We start from the raw sequence: 8,683 nt of genomic DNA on the forward strand, positions 1-8,683 counted from the left end.
GGGATGGCATCTACTGAGATGTGAAGACCAATATGAGGAGAAGGTTTAGAGATTCGTCAGTTAAGAGCTCTCCTGAGATGCTTACTATATCTCTGAGTGGATGTCAAATAATACAGTGGATATGAAACTCATGGGAACGTTTTGGACTGGAGTGATAAGTTTGAGAGCCATCAGCAGATATTGGACAACTAAAGCAGATGGTCTTTAGTTGACCCAGCATTCCTGCATGCGCGCTCATCATGCACAATTTCTCCAGTCATGCACTAACGCCTCCTCTACTCTATACCTGTCATTTCCTCCTCAGGTCCTATTTTGTATGTGGGTATGGGGGTTGCCATCACAGCATGGCCGCCAACAAGTGGTGTAGGTCCATGCCCAGGAACCGAACCTGGGGCCGCTGAAGTGCAGCGCATCGAACTTAACCACTAGGCCATGGGGTTGGCCTCTAGGACTTTTTTAATAGAAGGAAAAGTAAATATCTTTACTTCTCTTAAAATTTTTTGATAGTAAGATAATTTTCATAATAATCAACAGGTTTTTTTATGTTTATAATTCAAAATGTGTGATTGATTAATTTTACAGATTTTTAAAGTTTAAAGGATGAGATACATTTTCTAAGTGGAATCAGGGGTAGTTTTCATACCAGGTGAGAATCCCTGGCTTTTCCACTGTGATTTGCTGGAGTTGTTTTTCTACTTGGGAAGATTTTTATTCTGAGTGGCAAAGGTTCAACTTCAGAGAAGGCACATCCAGTCTCTAAGATCTACTGTTGTCATTTGTAAAGGAGGCTATAATATACCCAACACAGAATGCAAAAATTAACTCAAAATGGATCAGAGAGCTAAAACTATAAAACACTTAGAAGAAAATGTAGGGCAAAAACTTCACAACATTTCTGTTGGCGATGATTTCTTAGATACAACATCAAAGACAGAGGTAATAAAATAGGAAATGGACAAATTGGACTTCATTCATAGTAAACACTTTTGTGCATCAAGGGAGACTATCAACAGAGTGAATGTCAAGCCCAAAGAATGGGAAAACATATTTGCAAACTGTACATCTGATAAGGAATTAATATCCAGAATATGCGGCGAACTAAACCTCAAGAACAAAAAAACAAACAACCCAATTCAAGAATGGGCAAAGGACTTGGATAGACATTTCTCCAAAGAAGACATGCAAATGGCCGATAAGCACATGAAAAGATGCTCAACATCACTACTCATTAGGGAATGCAAATAAAAGCCACAATGAGATACCACCTCCTATCCATTAGGATGGCTACTATCAAAAAAAAAAAAAAAACAGAAAACAAGTGTTGGCAAAGAGGTGGAGAAATCGGAACCCTTGTGCACTGTTAGTGTGAATGTAAAATGGTAGAGTCCCTGTGAAAAACAGTATGGCAGCTCCTAAAATATGTTAAATAACTTTACCCTATGATACAGTAATTCTACTTCTGGATACATATCCCAAAGAATTGAATAAGTGTCTCAGAGAGATGTTAGTACACCTGTTCATAGCACCATTATTCGCGTAGTTAAAACATAGAAGCAACGCAAGTGTCCATCAACAGATGAATGGATAAACAAAATGTGATATATACATACAATGGAATATCATTCAGCCTTCAAAAGGAAGGCAATTCTTTGCCTCAACATGGACATCATGCTAAGTAATTTGAGGCCATTATGCTAAGTAAAATAAATCAGCTACAAAAAGACAAACACTGTATGAATCCACTTACATAAGGTGCCTAGAGTAGTCAAAATTATAGTCAGAAAGTAGAATGGTGGTTGCCAAGGGCTGGAGGAGGGGGAATGGGGGCTTAGTGTTTAATGGGTACCAAGCTTCAGTTTTGCAAGATGAAGAGAGTTCTGGAGATGGATGGTGGTGATGGTTGCACAACAATATGAACATATTTAATACCACTGAATTGTACTTTAAAAATTATTAAGATGGTAAATTTGTTATATGTATTTTACCACAACAAAAAAAATGGAAAACATCTTAACTAGGAAAAAATACAACAGAAAATTATTCTCTCACAGTTCTGGAGGCCAGAAGTTCAAAATCAAGGTGTCGTTGGGGATGGTTCCTTCTGGAGCCTTTGAGGGAAAATCTGTTCCATGCCCCTCTCCCGGCTTCTGGTGGCTGCTGGCCATCCTTGGTGTCCCTTGGCCTGTAGATGCATCGCTCCAATCTCTGCCTCCTTTGCATGTTCTTCATGTGTCTTCTCCTTTTCTGTCTCTAATAAGGACCCTCACCATTGGATTCAGGACTCACTCTAATCCAGGATGATCTCATCTCAAGATCCTTACCTTAATTGCATCTGCAAGACTCTTTTTCCAAATAAGATGACATTCTGATATTTGGGGCAGATATTTTTTTTTGAGGGGTAGCCACAATTCAACCCACCAGAAGCCATTATCCCATAGGATATTAGTCACTAATTGGAAGGAAAAATTAGCTGCTCAAAGTGACCATCACCTCAAGCTAGGGCTTATGGGTTGGTGAGAGGAGGTAGAATAGTTATGCTCCTATTTACGCATTAGCCAACTGCCTTTATGCAGTTAACAACCTGAACAACTCTATGCTATAATTCTGGGAGCCAGGAGTTTCCAATTCAAACAGGGATACCTGGCTGAGGATAATCAAACTGGGAGGCAGAGAAAATGATTGTGGGAGGCAGAATAATGGTGCCCCAAAGATGTCCACATCCTCATCTCCAGAACATATGAACATGGTACCTTATGCAGCAAAGGGAAATTAAGGTTGCTAATCAACCCAATGTAATCACAAGGGTTTTTTAATTCAGAAGAAGGAGTCAGAAGACCTAGTGCCAGATGGATGCAATGTGAGAAGGACTTAACCGGCCATTGATGACCTTGACAATGGTGGAAGGGGCCGTGAGCCCAGGACTTCAGATGGCCTCTAGAAGCTGGAAAAGGCAAGAAATTGGATTGACCCTCAGACCCTCGAGAATGAATACAGCCCTGTCAGCCCTTGATTTTAGCCCAGTGAGACCCATTTCGGAGGTCTAACCTCCAGAACCATAAGACATTTGTGTTGTTTTAAGTCACTAAGTTTGTGGTCATTTGTTATAGCAGCCATAGGAAACTGACATGATGACCTTCAAATTTGGGGCTTCTTGTGTGAGATTGGGCAAGTTCCCATGGCAGCAACCTCCCTGTGTCTCTGTCCCCAAGGTCTGCCCCTTGGGATTACAATGCAGCAAACATCATCTGGTTGGCTCTGGCTGCAAGGTTTCTGGTGATCCTGGGAGTCTTCCTGGCTGCTGCCTGGCTCAGCAGAAAGGCTTCTGAGAGGAAGCCAAGAGCTTGTTGTTCTCAGCCAACCAGGGCAAAGTCCACAGAAACATAAACACCCCCCGCCCCCAAGATTCTCCTCTGCCCAATGCTTCAGTTGAACACACAGCTCTGGCCGTTGCTCATGTTCACTTTGGGGAGATGCTGGAGTGGAAGATGCTGAGACAACGACGGAGGTTGGGAAGAAGGGATGCATCAGTCCTTGGTCAAATCCACAGCTTTTCCTCACGCTTCAGCTCCCTGTGCTTCTCTGCAGTGTCGGACACCTGTGACCCCAGACTCTTCCGAACTCTTCCATCCTCAGCTTTCATGATACAAGACAGGTTTTCTTCCCTCTGTCTCACTCCCCATCCCTTTTTCTCCATCCCAACTCCATGCCACCAAACCCACCAAATCTTGGCCCTCAACCTATACGTCCTCTCTCGCCACTCTCTCCATCCCTGGAGAACTCATCTCCTCCTACTGTGTCAAGACTCACCTCTAAGGAGATGACTCCCACTCCGGAATTTCCAGCCCCAAAGGATTCCTAAGATGGACTCTCTCATTTTCAGCTGTCTCTTGGACATAGGTGTTAATGATGGCTGGTCCTGGCCACGTGGGGAAAATAGTGCCTACTGATGAGGTAATGTGTTCATCTGCCCTCTCTTTCTACTATATTTCTGCAGGAGCAATGGTGCACCCTCTGACTGGGGTCCGGGCACATACATCCCACCGTCCATATTTCACAATGTCCTCTTTGAACATCTCCCCCAGATGACGTTTGAGAATAATAACAGCAGAGGCTGGCCCCATGGCCGAGTGGTTAAGTTCACACGCTCCGCTTCAGTGGCCCAGGGTTTCACCAGCGTAGACATGGCACCACTCATCAGGCCATGCTGAGGCGGCGTCCCACATACCACAACCAGAAGTTGTATAAAATATACAACTATGCACTGGGGGGCTTTGGGGAAAAGAAGAAGGGGGAAAAGGAAAGACGGCAACAGATGTTAGCACAGGCGCCAATCTTCAAGAAAAGAACTTTTAGTTCAAGAGTGCCCTCTAGTGTCAGTTTAGTGAAGTACATCTTTTTACCACATGGCTCTCAGGAAGGAAGGGGAAATTAGGGTTCTTGATATTTTTTAGTTTCTTTTTTCCGGCAAAAATCTTGAATGTCCCCCACTTTCTACTTTTTCCCTTCACCATGTAGGATCCCAGAAAGTGCCTCTCCTCTACTTAATTCCCTCCTCTCACCCGAGAGTCACCTTTCCAAGAAAGCAGTCAGTGCCCTGATCTGTCTGAACGGTTTTTTACTATTTTCACACCATCCTCCTTCTGGTGGTGGTTTTCACACAATTTTAGGCCTGCCAATAGCACCTGTCTTCTGTCTTTCACACAGCTTTTTTCCAACTGCCTTTGTGGCATCCATGTGGTACGTCCATGTGATGAAATCATGTGCAGACATTTTTACAAAAGAATGTGGTCGAACTTCGAGTAGTGATACAGGAAGACCTTCCAGATCTATGGCTACATGTTCGAAAAAACATGACGCAGAGTCTATTAGAGTATGCTGCCATGTGTATGCACTCCTTTGCTTTTATTTATTGAACTTAATTTTATTCTACAAAAGCTTTCACATGGCTCAAATATAACAAATATGAAAAGAGAGAAAGCACGAGGGGTTGCTCACTGGAAATTGGCAGGTTTTTTCTTTTTCATTTTACTTGGGATTGTTTTGAAGTTGGGCATCATCTATCTTCTCACTATGCTGAGGATGTGGTTTTTGTGCTGTTTGATTTGTTATTCTGCACTACTTTTATTGTTTTCAGTTTAACTCATTTATTTTGAAACAAACTTACGAAGAGTTACACACACAGTACAAAAGAACTTTCTCCCTGAACCATCTGAGACTATGTTGCAGATCTGACACCCCATCACCCAAATACAGATTGTACTTCTTGCAAACAAGGATATTCTCCTACTTATCCACAGCACAATCATCAAAACCAGGACATTAATACTGCTCCGCACTGTGTTTAGACCTTAAATAGAGACACATAGGCAGTTGCCATAGCCTTCAGCTACCCAGAAAGCCCAAAATATTAAATAAAATCTTCATCCTATTTCACTCATATGTGGAAGATAAACACATGGATAAAGAGAACAGATTAGTGGTTACCAGAGGTGAAGGGGGTTGGGGATGGGCGAAAGGGACGAAGTGGCACATATGTATGGTGATGGATAAAAATTAGACTACTGAGGGTGAGCACAATGAAGTGTATTCAGGAATTGATAAACAATAATGTACACCCAAAATTACACAATGTTATAAACCATTATAATCCCAATAAAATTACTTTAAAAAAATCTTCGTCGTAAGTGAGTGGTCCCAGATTCTGTCCGTGGATCTTGCCCAGCTGCTGTCATAGACTGGTGCCCCGAGGTTAACGCCCTCGAGATCCACTCCCGCACATGTCCCCCAGGGTCACATTAGCCAGGCCCTGCAACTCACCCAATATGAGCTGGGACCTGCCACAGGAGATGAGAGCTGGGGGAGGAGGGGTCTTCAGATGAATGAACATCATCCTGTGAGACACCTGATGAAGGGGGTGCTGTCTCTTCTTGCAAGGAAGTCTCAGGGGAATTGGGGGGTTCAAGATTCTCAGGTTTGTCCACACAAATGACCCAATCCCAGATCTCAGATGGGTCCCAAGGCTGCGTATTTCATTTCCTTTGAAGCGCTGCCACTGTTCCAATAAGACCCCTGCCCGATTTTCCACAGAGTCCTCCCTGCAGCTGCAGGAGATCGCGGTCTCCTTTCAATCCGCTGTGGAGTACCTCCGGATCCCGTTACATATCTTCAACAGGAAATTGGCTGCTCTGAGTCAGTCACCCTCTTTACTGAGGTTTATGTCACCTTCAGAAGCAAACACCATCTTATATGCTTTGTCTCCATAATGATCTGTTGAATTCTAAAGCCACTTAATCTGCCAGCACCTTGCCTTCCACCTGCACGTCATCCCAATTAACCTCAGGTGAAAACAAGTAATCGAGCTGCCACCGTGTGCGGGTGATCAGCTCCACCTCATCTGCCGTCAGTTTGCAGTTCCTAATGCTTACAGCCCCGAAAATGGATGCGAATCCATCTGCATCAGTGTTCCTCGACTGACGGCGACTTTTCCCTCCCAGGGGACATCTGGGAATGTCTGGAGACAAATTTGGTTGTCACATCTGGGAGGAGGGTGCTACTGGCATCCCAGTGACTAGAGACCAGGGATGCAGCTCCACATCCTAAAATGCACAGGACAGCCCCTCGCAAAGAATTATCGGGCCCTGAATGTTAATAGCGCTGGTGTTGGAAAACTCTGCCTTAAGTCCTTCACCTCTTGGCGTTCCCTGGGGAACTTTTGTGGGTCTGAAGAGAAGCACATGACCTGAGACAACACAATCAGACAAACGAAAGACACGTGCTTCTCTCTCCCACTGGACAGAAATCAAAAAAGCAAGTGGCTCAGATTGGCGCTGGCAGCCATCTCGAGACCCCCTAAAGAGATTGTATCAGTTTCCTTTGGCTGTTGTAACAAATCACCACCAATTTGGTGGCTTAGAACCACATAAATTTATTCTCTCACAGTTCCACAGGCCAGAAGTCCAACATCAAGATGTCGGAGGGCCGTGCAACCTGCGGAGGCCCTAGGGGGAGTCTGCTCCTCGCCTTCTGCAGTTTCAGGGGCTCAGCCATCCCTCGGTTTGAGGCCGCATCATTCCCACTCTGCTCTCCGTCTTCACCTGACTCCTCTGCTCTCTCTGTGTCTCCTCTCTGTCTCTTATAAGGACATTTATGGTTGGATTCAGGGCCCACCCAGATAATCTAGGATGACCTCATCTCGAGATCCTTACACCTGCAAAGAAGCTTTTTCTAAATTAGCTCACATTCACAGCTACCGGGGGGCAGAGTTGCAGCCTTGGGATGAAGTGGACCCTGGTAATGGTCAGTCAGGCGGAAGGAATCTTGACAATGTCACCGAACCCAAAGCCTGCCCTACGTCCGGACTCCTACGTCCATGAAATAGTGTTCCTTCTTGCTCGTGCCTGGGGTGAATATCAGCCCAGCTTACACCTTTCGAGTATTTCCCGTCACCGGCAGCCCACAGCATCCTGACAGAACGCCTGGGCCCCTGGGAGCAGGATGAATGATTTGACACGGTTCCTTTTCGTGAAGAGCCCATCCCCTAAGGCACCATCCTTTACGTTGATTCCTCTGTCTGCTTGTTACTTTGCCACAATCTCCTCTCTGGGCTTCTGTGGGTTTGGGGGTTTTTTTAATTGGTTTTTATCATCTTTCATCTCTCTGAAGGGTGTGGGAGTTTGTGAGCCACCTCAAAGCCCTCAGGGAGGCAGGTAGGGTTGCACTGATTTGCAAGTCAGCGTCTGTGGTCCCTGGGCTTTCTCCGTTTTGGAAAGGAAGCAGATGTCAACCACGAGGGTTTGCAGCTAGAATTAGCCCCGAGCCACATTGCACGAGTCTTCAGAACAGGCAAGTCACCGCGTGGCCAGCCCTCGTGGGATGGGCTTCTCTCCTTTCGTTTAGACCCATGACGACCCCAGAAAGAGTGGGCTCCAGAATCTGACTTTGAATTCCAACTCCCCTTCTTGCCGAGACACTCCGAGGCTTCTTAAAGCAGATAGTGGAGAGTTAGTGATGACACCTGCTCGTTTCAGTTGATTCACTCGCAAGTGACACTGGTGACACTGATTCCGCTCAATTTCAGCAGAAAGGGAGTGATGGAAGCATGTAGGGAAGCTCCCAGAGTCAGGAGAACAGCTAAGAAACGAGGTTTTGAAAAGGACAGTGTGTAGGGCAGAACAGTGGCCCCCCAGCGATGTCCACATCCTCATCCCTTGAACCGTTATTTTACGTGGCAAAAGGGGATTGAGGTGGCAGATGGAATCGAAGTTGCAAATCTGCTAACTTAAAGGAAGATGATCCTGGATTATCTGGTGACTGAATGGAATCGCAAGGGTCCTTACAAACAGGAGAGAACTAGAGAGATGGCAGCATGAGGAGGGCTTGGTCCGCCATTGCTGCTTGAAGGAAGGGGCCACAAGCCAAAAGATGCCGGCACCTCTAGAAGCTGGAAAAAGCACAGGAACGGATCCTTCCCTGGAGCCTCCGGAGGGAGCACAGCCCTACGACACCTTGACTTTAGCCCAAAGACCCATTTCAGACCTCCAGAACTCTAAGAGAATAAATGTGCATTGTCTAAGCCACGCAGTTTGTGGTCATTTGTCACAGCAGCTGTAGGAAGCTAACACAGATAGGAACAGGCAAACACCCAGGGTGCAGGGGCCAGGAGCCCAGAGACATCTTTGGCCGC

Source organism: Equus przewalskii, chromosome 9, assembly GCF_037783145.1.
Source record: "Equus przewalskii isolate Varuska chromosome 9, EquPr2, whole genome shotgun sequence".
NCBI classification, from domain to species: domain Eukaryota; kingdom Metazoa; phylum Chordata; class Mammalia; order Perissodactyla; family Equidae; genus Equus; species Equus przewalskii.